Consider the following 14,470-nt stretch of genomic DNA (forward strand, 5'->3'; position numbering starts at 1 on the left):
ATACATCAAGGAATGAAATACTAGCAGTGTTACAAGATAGTGTAAAAGACATAGTGGATAGTCTACAGTTCAAAGGCTGGTTGAAAAAATGCAGTTGCTGAACCTGCCCCATCCAAATAAAGATATTAATGTATCTGTACAAAATCTTAATATATTTAGTAAAAATCTTTTTCCTCATGAAAAGGTTGGCATAATTAGGTGGAACCGGTGATCCCATGGCAATGTCCTGAATCCAAAGATAATATTTATTCTCAAACAAAAAACAGTTCTTTGTCAAAATGAGGTGCATCAGGTCTAAAAAAACCAGTAGGTGGCGATTGTGACACATCTGTTCAAAAAGTATTCCAATACTTTTATACCAGAATTATGTGGAATGTTTGTGTATAAACTAGTAACATCCGTAATATATTATGTGTTTGTGGATTAAACAGTATAAAGTAACAATAATCCAGGTAAAAATTTGGTTGTGATAATCTGTTTACAATATCTTCAATGTGAAAATCATTAAACAAAAAAAGGGGCTCTGTGGGCGACTGACAACCAGCAACTATTGCAGCTTGGCAGCTAGACACCTTGAGAAAGTCTTTATGGATCTTAGTTACTGCCAGCTTGGTGGTCCCACATGCAAAAGGTTCAAAATCAAAAGTACTAAGGTTTCTGGTTCTGGCTACAATGTTATGGAATGACCTTCCCTCTCTCTAGGAAAAACTCTTTTCTAAATTCTAGAAGGCTCTCAAAACTCATACATTTTGGACTCACTTCTACACTGATCTCCTAAGATCATGATAAATGCGTTAATGTTTGTTTAATAATTTTGTCATTAGAAATTGTCAAACTATGGACAAACCAACATGAAGCAACTTGTCTAAGCTATATTGGTTCATATGGTGGAATGTGAGAGATTAACTGTACTTTAGAATCACGTGTTTGCATCCAAGTCTCTTCTCTTGTTGATGTAATGCACTCATTGTATTTTTCTCTGAGATGTACGTGGCTTTGGAGAAAATCATCTGCTGAATGAATAAAAGTAAGTTGTGGCATGAGCATGCAGGATGCATTCGGTAGATGAAGATTTGTCTTTTTATTTACACATGTGGCACATCATTAAGGGGAACTTGCACAGGGTAGAACTACTCTCTTCTGTTTGTGCTGTTCTGTGCTCTTGGTGCTGGGCGTTTAGACTTCAGGGTCTGGGGTTTGTGTTTCTTCAAGTTCTCGGCATCTGTCTGTAACTCCCAAGTCAGTCTCCCCTACTGTTTGGGAAAACAGGTAAAATAGGGCTGATTATTACTAACAGGTGGGGTTAAATCACTCCTCTCCCCTAGCCTGGGAGTGCCACATAAATGTAATTGTACACACACACACATTTTCTGAACGGCTTGTCCCTTACGGGGTCACGGGGAACCGGAGCCTACCCGGCAACACAGGGCATAAGGCCGGAGGGGGAAGGGGATGCACCCAGGACGGGACGCCAGTCCGCCGCAAGGCACCCCAAGCGGGACTCGAACCCCAGACTCACCGGAGAGCAGGACTGCGGTCCAACCCACTGCGCCACCGCACCCCCGTTCAAATGTAATTGTAGTTAATGTATAAAATATTGGGTAAACAGGATTGTGCCTGTAAGATCAGGCTGTAGTAAACAATAAAGCTTGACATCCCCAAATTGCCAATAGATTACTTGCACACTCACTACACTATCAGCTAGATAAAATATAAAACCGAAACATCTCAGCTTCCCTGCTCATGTTATGTGGGCGGCATGGTGGCACAGTAAGCAGCGCTGCTGTCTCACAGCACCTGGGTAGTGCGAAAGGATGTGAGCTTGATACTCATTCAGTCTGTGTGGAGTTTGCATGTTCTCCCCATGTCTGTGTGAGTTTTCTCCGGGTGCTCCAGTTTCCTCCCACAGTCTAAAGACATGCTGTTTAGATTCACCCATAGTGTGTGAGTGACAGAGAGAGTGTGTTCTACTGATGTATGGGTCAGTGACCCATTATAAGCAGTGTATCTAGCAGTGTAAGTCACCCTGGTGAGTAAGGTGTGCGGGCTGATAACACTACATACGGTTTATTGGAGGTTGCTTTGGAGAAAAGCATCTACTAAATAAATAAATGAAATGTAATTTTCTGCCTGTTTGGATCTTTAGGCATTCCAAGTCAGGCTACGTGAACTCTCTGGAAGCCAGAGTTCAGCAAAATATGGAACAAGAACTGCCACATGTATAGTCTTGCCCCAGAAGAGTCAGAGGCATGAGAAAACCATCCATTTCTGCTTCATTGACAACTCTAAAGAATCTTACTGTGTAGACCATAACAAACTCTGGCTTGTTGACAGTAGAATGGGGATTATGGGTCACCTTCTTTGTCTCTTGGGGAATCTATATATAGCAAAAAGCAACAGATCATGGGACAAGTGATTGGTTCAAGACTGGAAAATGAGTCTGAAATGATTGTATATTGTCTCCATATCTATTGAAGTTATAATCAGGGTACACACACACACTGTCTGAAACCACTTGTCCAGGCAAACCAGAGCCTAACCCAGCAACAGAGGGCAGAAGGCTGGCGGGGGAGGGTGCACACCCCAGACAGGATGCCAGTCCACCACAAGGCACCCCAAGTAGGACTCAAACCCCAGACTCACACACAGCAGGACCCCACCAAGCCTGCTGCGCCACCACACCACTGTGAGATCGGCTGCAGACTGGGAGCAGCGGCAGCAGTATTGCGGTCGCTGTACCAGACTGTAGTGGTGAAGGGGGACCTGAGCCATCAGGCGAAGACCGGTTGATCTATGTCCCTACCCTCACCTATGGTCATGAACTTTGGGTAATGACCGAAAGAATAAGATCGCGGATACAAGCGGCTGAAATGAGTCTTCTCCGCAGGGTGTTGGGACTCACTCTCCATGACAGGGTGAGGAGTTCGGAGGAACTCAAAGTAGAGCCGCTACTCCTCCACATTGAGAGGAGCCAGTTGAGGTGGTTCGGGCATCTGATAAGGATGCCCCCTGGGCGCCTCCCTTTGTAGGAATACCGGGCACGGCCAACTGGGACGAGGCCCCGAGGTTGGCCCAGAACCCACTGGAGGGATTATATCTCACAGCTGGCCTGAGAATGGCTGGTCATCCCGACCAAGCTGATCCACAAACTACTAGGTCTGGGATTGAGTGCCACATTGTGCAACTGGATTTCCTCACTAACATACCCTAGTGTGTGCGGATTGGCAGAAATGCCTCCTCCCCACTGATCCTCAACACTGGCACTCCACAGGGAAGCATTCTGAGCCCAGTGCTGTACTCCTTGTTCACACATGACTGTGTGGAGTTCCAACATCATCCTAAAGTTTGCTGACGATACCACCATTGTGGGTCTGATCACCAATAACGATGAGACATCCTACAGAGAGGAGGTGAGGCTCCCGGCAGAGTGGTGCCAGGACAACAACCTGTCTTTCAATGTCAATAAAACTAAGGAGCTGACTTCAAGAAACAGGATATAGTTTATGCACTAATCTACATCGGAGGGAACATTGTAGAGAGGGTTACCCTCACTACTAAACTCACATGGACTAAGCACACAGCATTAGTCATCAAAAAGGCCCATCTCCACTTCCTCAGGCATCTGAAGAAAGCCAGGATGTCCACTACAGTCCTCACCACTTTCTACAGGTGTGCTGTGGAGTCTGTCCTCACAGGGTCTATTACATCCTGGTGTGGCAGCTGCTCCATACAGGATAAGAAAGCCCTATAGAGGGTGGTCAGAACAGCCCAGGAAATCATCAGCACACAGCTACCAGCAGTCTAGAATACTTACACCACACTCTGCCTCAGAAAGATGATGCACATCATGAAAGATCATAGTCACCCCACACAGGCACTTTTCTCTTTTCTGCTGTCTGGAAAGTGGCATAGGTCTATTCCAACCCGCACTGCTAGGTACAGGAGCAGCGTTTACCCCACTGCTGTAAGAGCATACAACACCCACCAACGTGTCACCTTTTGTAACTGGAGTTGGACTGTTCCCTCCAAGCACATTGGCACATTACACTGTCACCTTAAGCATTCTCAGTTTTAAGTACTCTGGCTGTCTATTGTTACTTATTGTTCCCGTTACTTATTGTTTTGTTTTGTGCAGTATTATCTGTTGTTTTTGTGCACAGTCTGTGGAGAAGCACTCAAAGAAGAATTTCATGGTACTTGTACACAGTACTTGTACCTATGACAATAAACCTTCAAACTTGAAACTATGTGATCTATTTAGGGGTTGCGGTGGAGCAGCAAGTTTGGCCTGTGCCTGCTCTCAGATGGGTCTGGGGTTTGAGCCCTGCTTGGGGGGCCTTGCGATGGACTGGTGTCTCATCCTGGGTGTGTCCCCTGTAGCCTTGCACCCTGTTTTGCCGGGTTAGGCTCCGGCTTGCCGTGACCCTGCTCAGGACAAGTGATTTCAGAATGTGTGTGTGATCTATTTAATGATTCAAAAACCTTCTGTAATCTTACTTCTGGGGTGTATGGGGTGTCAGGGAGGGGTAGCACCTCTGGTGGATGAACATGTCGCACCCTCTTCAGGGCGGTTTGTCTACCTTTGGTCCCCACCTGATGCTCGGCTCTCACCTGTGGCTCCCCGTAAGCTGTATGCATGCGACAGCGGCCACATCCCGGGCAACGACTTCGACGGGCCGGCTAAACCAGGTGAGGGTAGCCGATGGGCCTCAAACCCTCGGTGAGTTAGGGGATCTTCACCCAAGCATGTGAAGATGGATTTCGGCGGACTGAGCGGATGAGACCCACGAAAGGTCCAACGGTCAAGAAGGCGGTCTCAGTAATGCTATGGGAGTAAACCCAGACAGAAAATCCGGAGTGGAGCCCCGAAGGCGGATGGATGTCCTTGACACCCTACCGGCAGCTCCTGCAGTCAGACTGGCATCAAATGTATTGCATTGCTCTCCTTTGGAACATGCCAACTCGGCCGAGGGGGGGGTTCTGTTGATTGGGCATCTCAGGACCCCCGAAATCATTGCTCAGGTTTGCGCCTTGGAGAGGTCACTCCAATGAAACAACACGGGAGACAATAGATACCGGTTATAAGTTCTTACTCGACTGGCGTAGAGAATGAACGCTAGGGATTGTCTCCGACGGTGGGAGAGATCATCGCGTCTCACTGGACAGCTACCGCCCGTCTCAAGCTGGGCAGCTCCCGGCCAATAAGGTGCTGTCCCGCCACAGTTCACCTGCCTCACTGGGTGCGTGGGGCTTAAGGCTTTCAACCCGACAAGTGGACTGAAATTAAAGCACCAGGCAAAAAGATAACCAAGAAAAACAGGGAGGTCTTTAGGCTTGCCTGCTGGAATGTACGGTCTATGCTAACTGGCCTGACTGATAATCTACAAAATGTGAGTGACGCACGGAAGACTGCCGTAATCAACAATGAACTGAAGAGGGTTCGTGTTGACGTTGCCGCACTGCAGGAGACAAGGCTAGCTGCGTCAGGATCCCTTATGGAGGCTGACTACACATTTCTCTGGCAAGGAAAATCAGACGGTGAACCAAGAGAACACGGGGTGGGTTTCGCTATCAGAAACGGTCTCTTGCAACTGGTGGAACTATGTCCGGGTGGATCAGAATGGATACTTTGCATCAAGCTACAAACCTGTGCCGGCTGTGCTCACCTAGTTAGCGCCTATGCACCAACCCTCGGTGCTTCGCCCGAAACAAAAGACCGGTTTTACGACGATCTCCATGCCGTCCTGGAACGCATACCTGCAAATGAGCAAGTATACCTTCTGGGTGATTTTAATGCAAGGGTAGGAGCTAATCGGGATTCTTGGCCCTCATGCTTAGGCTATTTCGGTGTGGGAAAAATTAATGAAAACGGACAGCGCCTTCTGGAACTCTGCACATATCACAACCTGTGCATTACTAACACCTTCTTCAACGCAATACCACAGCACACGGTTTCCTGGAGACATCCATGCTCGAAGCACTGGCACCAACTGGACTTGGTGATCACTAGGCGTGCAAACTTGAACAATATCTTCTTTACACGCAGCTTCCAGAGCGCTTTCGAAGGTACGAAAGGTTTTCATCTGTGATACACTGTTTGCTGATGACGCTGCTCTGGTGTCACACACACAGGAAGAGTTCAGCGGCTGATGGATTGCTTCTCTCGCACAGTTGAGGCCTTTGGTCTCAAAATAAGCTTGGAGAAAACCAATGTTATGGGTCAAAGTACCCCTCAACCTCCATCAATCTCCATCGACAACTACACTCTTGAGGTCGTTCACGCATTCAATTACCTCGGGTCGACCATCACAGATACCATGTCACTGGAGCCTGAGCTCAATAAAAGATAGGAAAAGCCGCCACGACTCTGTCCAGTCTCAGCAGGAGAGTGTGGATGAATGGCATGCTCTCCAGGCGTACTAAGATCAAAGTTTACTGTGCTTGCGTTCTTGGAGTTCTGCTCTACGGAAGTGAAATGTGGACTTTGTACGCCCACCAGGAAAAAAGATTAAACACATTCCACCTGCGCTGCCTCAGACGCATCCTCCAGATCTCGTGGAAGGACAAAGTTACTAACAGTGACGTCCTTAATCAGGCTGGATTGCCAAGCATGCAGACCATCCTCAGGCAACGCAGGCTATGGTGGCTAGGGCACATCTGTCGGATGGATGATGGAAGGATCCCGAAAGACATCCTGTATGGGGAACTGGCCTTTGGTGTACGTCCAACCGGACGGCCTCATTTGCGCTTCAAGGATGTGTGCAAAAAGGATTTGAGAGAGCTTGACATTAATGTGAATGGCTGGGAGGAGCTGGCAACTGATCGTTGCCGCTGGAGGTGGGAACTTCATCAAGGTCTGGGACGTGGCGAACAAAAGCTGCGACTACAGGCTGAGGAGAGGCGAAGACGCAGGAAGGTCAGGCTTCAAGTGGAACATATGAACGGCACCCAGCACATCTGTTGCAACTGTGGCAAGGATTGTCACTCTCGATTGGGCCTTCACAGTCATGGCCGGCGATGCAAACCACCGTGAAGTGGACAAAACCAAGGCGCAATTCCATGGTCTTTCTAGACTGATGGATGCCAATGATGATGAATGAATCTTACGTCTATAATATTGTAACACTTGCTTTACTTGGGAATGTTATGTTTGAACAGAAAGATGGGTTTATTGTAAATAGTTGAATTGTGTATAAAAATGGAATTGTGTTCAACAGCTGTAAGGACTCAAGAGGAATAGAAGGGGGTGAGTGTGTCTGCCAGTGAAAAAGGGAACGAAAGCCTGAGAGGTGTTTTGTAGGCTGGCTTGAGATGCAGATCTTTGAGGAAAAGGGGTCCTTGCACCAAACGCAACATTTCCCTGTGTTTGCGCTTATACCTCTTGTTGTGTGTCGGTATTCTACTCTGCTGCGTAATGAACGTTGTCCTTCTTTGTCCCATCCAAGCACAGCTCATGTGAAGACGGTGGAGATGAGTTGCAAGGTATCGCCGAAGGTGGGTGAGCAGATCGAGTGGAGTCTCCATGTGCCCAGGGCAAAAGCAAAAGGAGGCAGGAACCCACCTCTGAGCGTGGGTGTTTGGGAGAGTCCCCCTGCATGAAGAGAACAGCACTTTGCTGAAGACGCTGGACAATCTGCTACATGGTGTGGGACAATGTACCCCGTCTACACAGAGGCAGGGCTTCATAGCCAAGGTGAGCAAACCCTCAAGCGCAAGATCGCCATCAGAAAAGAACGCAGCTTCTTGTGAACAGTCCTGCTCTAGCACTGTTTGACCCTGACCTGCCAGCTGTCATCTCCACTGATGCCTATGATTATGGATTGAGTTCTGTCTTCTCACAGATACACGCTGATGGTCATGAATGTACTGCTGCTTTTGCATCCAGAACACTCACCCCAACTGAACGGAAGTATTCCACTGTTGAGAAAGAGGTTCTGGCAAGCATTTGGGCCATTGAAAAGTGGAAGACATACTTATGGGATTGTAGATTTACCTTGCAGACTGACCATCAGGCGTTAACTATGCTGCTGACTACAAAAAGGACTGATAGAGTTGGCATGCGCATGACAAGGTGTACTGCTCGGTTGCTCTGCTTTGACTACATTGTTCAGTACCGTGCCAGATCCAAAAATCACACCTCGGATTGTTTGTCTCACCTGCCTCTACCTTGTTCTTCCACTGAACAAGAGATGGAACCTGAGTTGGTGGCTTTGCTATCCGCTGCTCTGACCGCCATCTCACAGGAAGGCTTTGCTGCTGCTTCGGCTCGCTGTTCTGAACTCTCTGCTCTGTGTACATAAATTGCGCATAGTTAGCTCTCTTCTCCTGCTGCTTTGGATTCTGTGTTACTTTCGTACTACAAACTACGGCATGAGTTCAATGTGCAAGATGACTTTGTATTTAGAGGCTCCCAGCTGGTGGTACCTAAAGAACTGCGTGAGATGCTAGTTCGTATTGTGCATGAAAGTCACCAGGCAATTTGTGTGAACAAAACAACGCCTACGTGAACTCTATTGGTGACCTCTACTGCATCTGTGGCAATGAAGCGACTGCTTTTCTTACCTCTGTTTTCAGTAGACACGGCAACCTGATGACACTAGTGATTGATAACGGGCCTCAGTTCACTTCCCCTGAGTTTGCAGCATTCTTGAAAGACAGAGACTTTCAGCATGTTTGTACATCGGTGTATTATCCTGCTGCAAATGGAGCTATTGAACGCTTCCACCGTAGGCTTAAAAGTACGATTCAGTCAGTCATCATACAATCAGCACCATGGCAAGAAACAGTGACTGACTCCCTACAGATTTACCGCGCTACACCACATGCTATGACAGGCGTCTCACCCTTTGAATTGCTTCATGGATGGAAAATACGCACTTGCCTTAATGTTCTGCCGCCTCCACCTTCTGGTCATGAGCCTGCACAAATGCACCAGCATGTCTCAGCACAAGAGATCATGAAAGCTCGATTTGATCGCAAACTTTGCGTGGGTCTTTCTTCTTTTCGAGAAGGGGATAAAGTGCGCATGAAGAAATCAGTACATGTGTTCATCCTAAATTCACCCCTCCAGCTGAGGTAAGGAAACAAGTTGGCCCTTAAACCTACCTCTTGGATGGTGGAAGGAAATGGCATGCTTCATGCCTCACACCAGTACTAATGAATGCGCCGGACACTGGACAAACTACCGCTGCTGGAAACTTGCTTTCATCTCACACGCCATTGTCTAAAAATTTGGTGCCTTAGAATGCTTGTTAGCGTGAGAAATTCCAAAGGCATGAGCCTGTTTGGCTGAAGGACTATGTACACTAGTTACAGAATTAACATGGACATTTAAGTGCTGTTCATATTGCTATTTTGTTAAGAACTACTGGCATTCGGTCAATGTCTTGTATAGTGTATTTTCATATACATGTGAAGTGGTTGATTTAGAAAAAAATTTAACACTTGCAAAGGGGTGCGGTGGCGCAGTGGGTTGGACCACGGTCCTGCTCTCCGGTGGGTCTGGGGTTTGAGTCCCATTTGGGGTGCCTTGCGACGGACTGGCGTCCTGTCCTGGGTGTGTCCCCTCCCCCCTTACGCCCTGTGTTACCAGGTAGGCTCCAGTTCCCCGTGACTCCGTATGGGACAAGTGGTTCTGAAAGTGTGTGTGTGTAATGCTTGCTTTTCCTATTTCATGTGCTGTTTGTGATTTACAGGAAGAATTTTTTAAGTAAGAGGGGGATATGTGGTGTTTTTGCATTGTCATACCCCTAGCTGGCGTTTGAGGATTTGCGATGCAATTAGAGAGATAGTAGAGAAGAAGAAGAGTAGAGAGAGTGTGTGCACGTGGTGATGTTTACTTGGTGTGTTCCATGCTTGTTTGTTTTTTTATTAAAATCTTTGAAGAATAATTCTCCTGCTTCCCTTGTCTACTGAAGACACAACATTACATTCCTCCACTATTGCGTGTTTTTTGGTCACACGCACAAAAAGTCCAAAATCCAAAAAATGCACCCTAACCCTAAATCAAATCTGGCTCACATGTGGTGGAATGCCCTGCCTCTTTCACTAAGAATTGCTGAATCTCTCCCTGCATTTAAGAAGGGTCTAAAAACATCTCTTTCATGTAAATAATTCATTTTTCGTCTTAATTTATTTTTTTAATAATGGATAAACCTTTATACAGGTATTCATGTGATGTAAACTGGTTCATATGGTGGAATGTAACAAATTGACTGTACTCCAGATTCACATGTCTGTATCTAAATCTCTCCTTCATTTGATGTAATACACTCTTTGAATTTTTCCTCTGAGATGTAAGTCCATCCATCTTCCTCTGCTTTTATCTGGGACCGGGTCGCGGGGGCAGCAGTCCGAGCAGAGTCCTCCAGACTTCCCTCTCCCCGCACACCTCCTCCAGTTCTTCTGGGGGAACCCCAAGGCGTTCCCAGGCCAGCCAGAAGACATAGTCTCTCCAACGTGTCCTGGGTCTGCCCCGAGGCCTCCTCCCAGTGGGACAAGCCCGGAACACCTCCCCAGGGAGGCGTCCAGGAGGCATCCGGAACAGATGCCCGAGCCACCTCAACTGGCTCCTCTCGATGCGGAGGAGCAGCGGCTCTACTCCGAGCTCCTCCTGGGTGACTGAGCTCCTCACCCTATTCCTAAGGGTGCGCCCAGCCACTCTGCGGAGGAAACTCATTTCTGTCGCTTGTATCCACGATCTCATTCTTTCGGTCATGATCCAGAGTTCATGACCATAGGTGAGGGTAGGAACGTAGATCGACCGGTAAATTGAGAGCTTCGCCTTACGACTCAGCTCTCTCTTCACCACAACAGACAGGTACAATGACCGCATTACTGCGGACGCCGCACCGATCCGTCCGTCAACCTGCCGCTCCATTTTTCCCTCACTCGTCAACAAGACCCCGAGATACTTAAACTCCTCCACTTGAGGGAGCAACTCCCCCCTGACCTGGAGGGGGCAATCCACCTTTTTCCGACTGAGAACCATCTCCTCGGATTTGGAGGTGCTGATTCTCATCCCCGCCGCTTCACACTCGGCTGCAAACCTCCCCAGTGCACGCTGCAAGTCTTGACTTGATGAAGCCAACAGGACCACATCGTCCGCAAAAAGCAGAGACGAGATCTCGCGGCCACCAAGACAGACACCCTCCGTTCCCTGGCTGCGCCTAGAAATTCTGTCCATGAAGATAATGAACAGAATCGGTGACAAAGGGCAGCCCTGGTGGAGTCCAACATGCACCGGGAACAGGTCTGACTTACTGCCGGCAATGCGAACCAAGCTCCTGCTCCGGTCACACAGGGAACGAACAGCCCGTAGCAACGAGCCCCGAACCCCATAATCCCGAAGTACCCCCCCACAGGATCCCACGAGGGACACGGTCGAATGCCTTCTCCAGGTCCACAAAACACATATGGACTGGTTGGGCAAACTCCCACGAACCCTCCAGCATCCTAGTGAGGGTATAGAACTGGTCCAGTGTTCCACGGCCAGGGCGAAAACCACATTGCTCCTCCTGAATCCGAGGTTCGATCCCCCTGTAGCTGGAACACAATCTCCGGTCCCCCTTCTTAAAAAGAGGGACCACCACCCCGGTCTGCCAGTCCAGAGGCACCGTTCCCGAACTCCACGCGATGCTGCAGAGGCGTGTCAGCCAAGACAGCCCCACAACATCCAGAGACTTGAGAAACTCGGGGCGGATCTCATCCACCGCCGGAGCCTTGCCACCGAGGAGCTTTTTGACTACCTCAGAAACTTCAGCCAGGGTAATGGACGAGTCCCCCTCCGAGTCCCCAGCCTCAGCTTCCTCTACGGAAGGCGTGTCGGAGGGATTGAAGAGATCCTCAAAGTACTCCTTCCACTGCCCGAGGACATCCTCAGCTGAGGTCAGCAGCGCACCACTTCCACTGTAAACAGTGTTCGTGGAACACCGCTTCCCCCCTCTGAGTCGCCGGACGGTTTGCCAGAATCTCTTTGAGGCCGACCGAAAGTCTTCCTCCATGGCCTCACCGAACTCCTCCCAAGCCCGAGTTTTTGCCGCGGCGACTGCCAGAGCCGCGCTCCGTTTGGCCCGTCGGTACCCGTCAGCTGCTTCAGGAGTCCCATGAGCCAGCCAGGCCCGATAGAACTCCTTCTTCAGCTTGACGGCATCCCTTACTTCCGGTGTCCACCACCGTGTTCGGGGATTGCCGCCGCGACAGGCGCCGGAGACCTTATGGCCGCAGCTCCGAACTGCCGCCCCGACAATGGAGGCGCGGAACATAGTCCATTCAGACTCGATGTCCCCCACCTCCCTCGGGACCTGGTTGAAGCTCTGTCGGAGGTGGGAGTTGAAGACCTCTCTGACAGGGGCCTCCGCCAAACGTTCCCAACAGACCCTCACTATGCGTTTGGGCCTGCCAGGTCTGTCCAGCTTTTTCCCCCGCCATCGAATCCAACTCACCACCAGGTGGTGATCAGTTGACAGCTCAGCCCCTCTCTTCACCCGAGTGTCCAAGACATATGGCAGAAGGTCAGAAGAAACGACTACAAAGTCGATTATTGACCTCCGACCTACGGTGTCCTGGTGCCAAGTGCACTGATGGACACCCTTATGCATGAACATGGTGTTTGTTATGGATAAACCGCGACTAGCACAGAAATCCAATAACTCACCGCTCGGGTTCAGATCAGGGAGGCCGTTCCTCCCAATCACGCTCCTCCAGGTATCACTGTTGCTGCCCACGTGGGCGTTAAAGTCCCCCAGTAGAACGACACAGTCCCCAGTGGGAGCGCTTTCCAGCACGCCCCCCAGGGACTCTAAAAAGGCCGGGTACTCTGCACTGCCGCTAGGCGCATAAGCACAAACAACAGTGAGAGACCGTTCCCTGACCCGAAGGCGTAGGGAGACGACCCTCTCATTCACCGGGGTAGACTCCAACACATGGCGGCTATTAATAAGCCCACACCAGCCCGCCGCCTCTCACCCTGGGCAACGCCAGAATAGTGGAGAGTCCACCCTTGGTCGAGAAGAGTGGTTCCAGAACCCAAGCTGTGAGTGGAAGTGAGCCCGACTATATCTAGACGGTATCTCTCAACTTCCCGCACCAGCTCAGGCTCCTTCCCCGCCAGTGAGGTGACATTCCAAGTCCCAAAAACCAGAGTTGGCGCCCGAGGTTTGGGTCGGCCGGGCACTCGGCCCCGACCACCGCCCAAATCACAATGCACCGGCCCCTTACGGTTTCTCCGGCAGGTGGTGAGCCCACCGAAGAGCGGCTCCACGTTGTGGCTTCGGGCTGAGCCCGGCCAGGCCCCGTGGGCATAGACCTGGCCACCAGGCGCTCGCATGCGAGCCCCCCCCTCCCCAGGCCTGGCTCCAGGGTGGGGCCCCGGTGACCCCATACCGGGCGGGGTAAACGGACGCCTTGATTTTTCCATCATAAGGGGTTTTTGAACCGCGCTTTGTCTCGTCTGTCATCCAGGACCTGTCTGCCATGGGAGACCCTACCAGGGGCATATAGCCCCAGACAACATAGCTCCTGGACTCATTCAGGCACTCAAACCCCTCCACCACGGTAAGGTGGCGGTTCACGGAGGGGGAGATGTAAGTCAGTTTGGAAAAAGCATATGCTAATTGAATAAATGTAAATGTAGAATTTGTACGCTGGACAGGATGCCATAGACAACATGGAGAAACAAAATGGTTTCCAGCTGTCAAATGAGTAAGACAGGCCTGCATACTTTTGCCTACCATTTTAACTTGTCCACCAGACAAATTATGAGAGGGCTAGAACAACAATGTTAATTCACAACTGGCAAAAGCATCAATAATCCTATGCCAGTGATATAACACTAATAAGGATGGAGAATGGAGGATGAAGAGGACCTTAATATCCTATTTGAAAAGTTAAAGTGGAGAGGATAAAATAGGATTATAAATAAATCTTAAAACTAAACTGACCCAGTAACGAACTCTAGTAGTTGACAATTTTTGCCTCTTGGGATCAGCTGTTAAGAGCAAAGTCTCTGTTGGTAAATAGGTGTACAGAAAACAAGCAGCTGGCAGAGATGCAGTGAAAGAGCAGGAAAAGATTCTCATGTATGCTCACATATCCATACAAAAGTAAATTAGTAGTATTCAAGCATTGAATTTTATGGATTTGAAAGCATGTTGTTGAAAAAGCAGGACAGGAAAAATATACACTCTGTTGAACATTAGTACTGGAGGACACTTTTAATGCTATGGATGACCAAGAAAACTTGGATGAAATGAAGCCAGAACTTGCACTGGAAGCACAAAGGATGATATTGAAGTTATCATACCTTAAACATTTGATGGGAAGATTGGACTGTTCTCATCTTTTCAAGTCACCCTGACCCTGTGATACAGCTCTAATGCATTCAGTGATGACATTGCACTTTAAAGGCTACAGTTATTACCTCAAGAAGAATTTCTGTGCCATACAAAGCAGGAAATTAACACAACAGAAA

Source organism: Scleropages formosus, chromosome 24 (genome assembly GCF_900964775.1).
Source record: "Scleropages formosus chromosome 24, fSclFor1.1, whole genome shotgun sequence".
NCBI classification, from domain to species: domain Eukaryota; kingdom Metazoa; phylum Chordata; class Actinopteri; order Osteoglossiformes; family Osteoglossidae; genus Scleropages; species Scleropages formosus.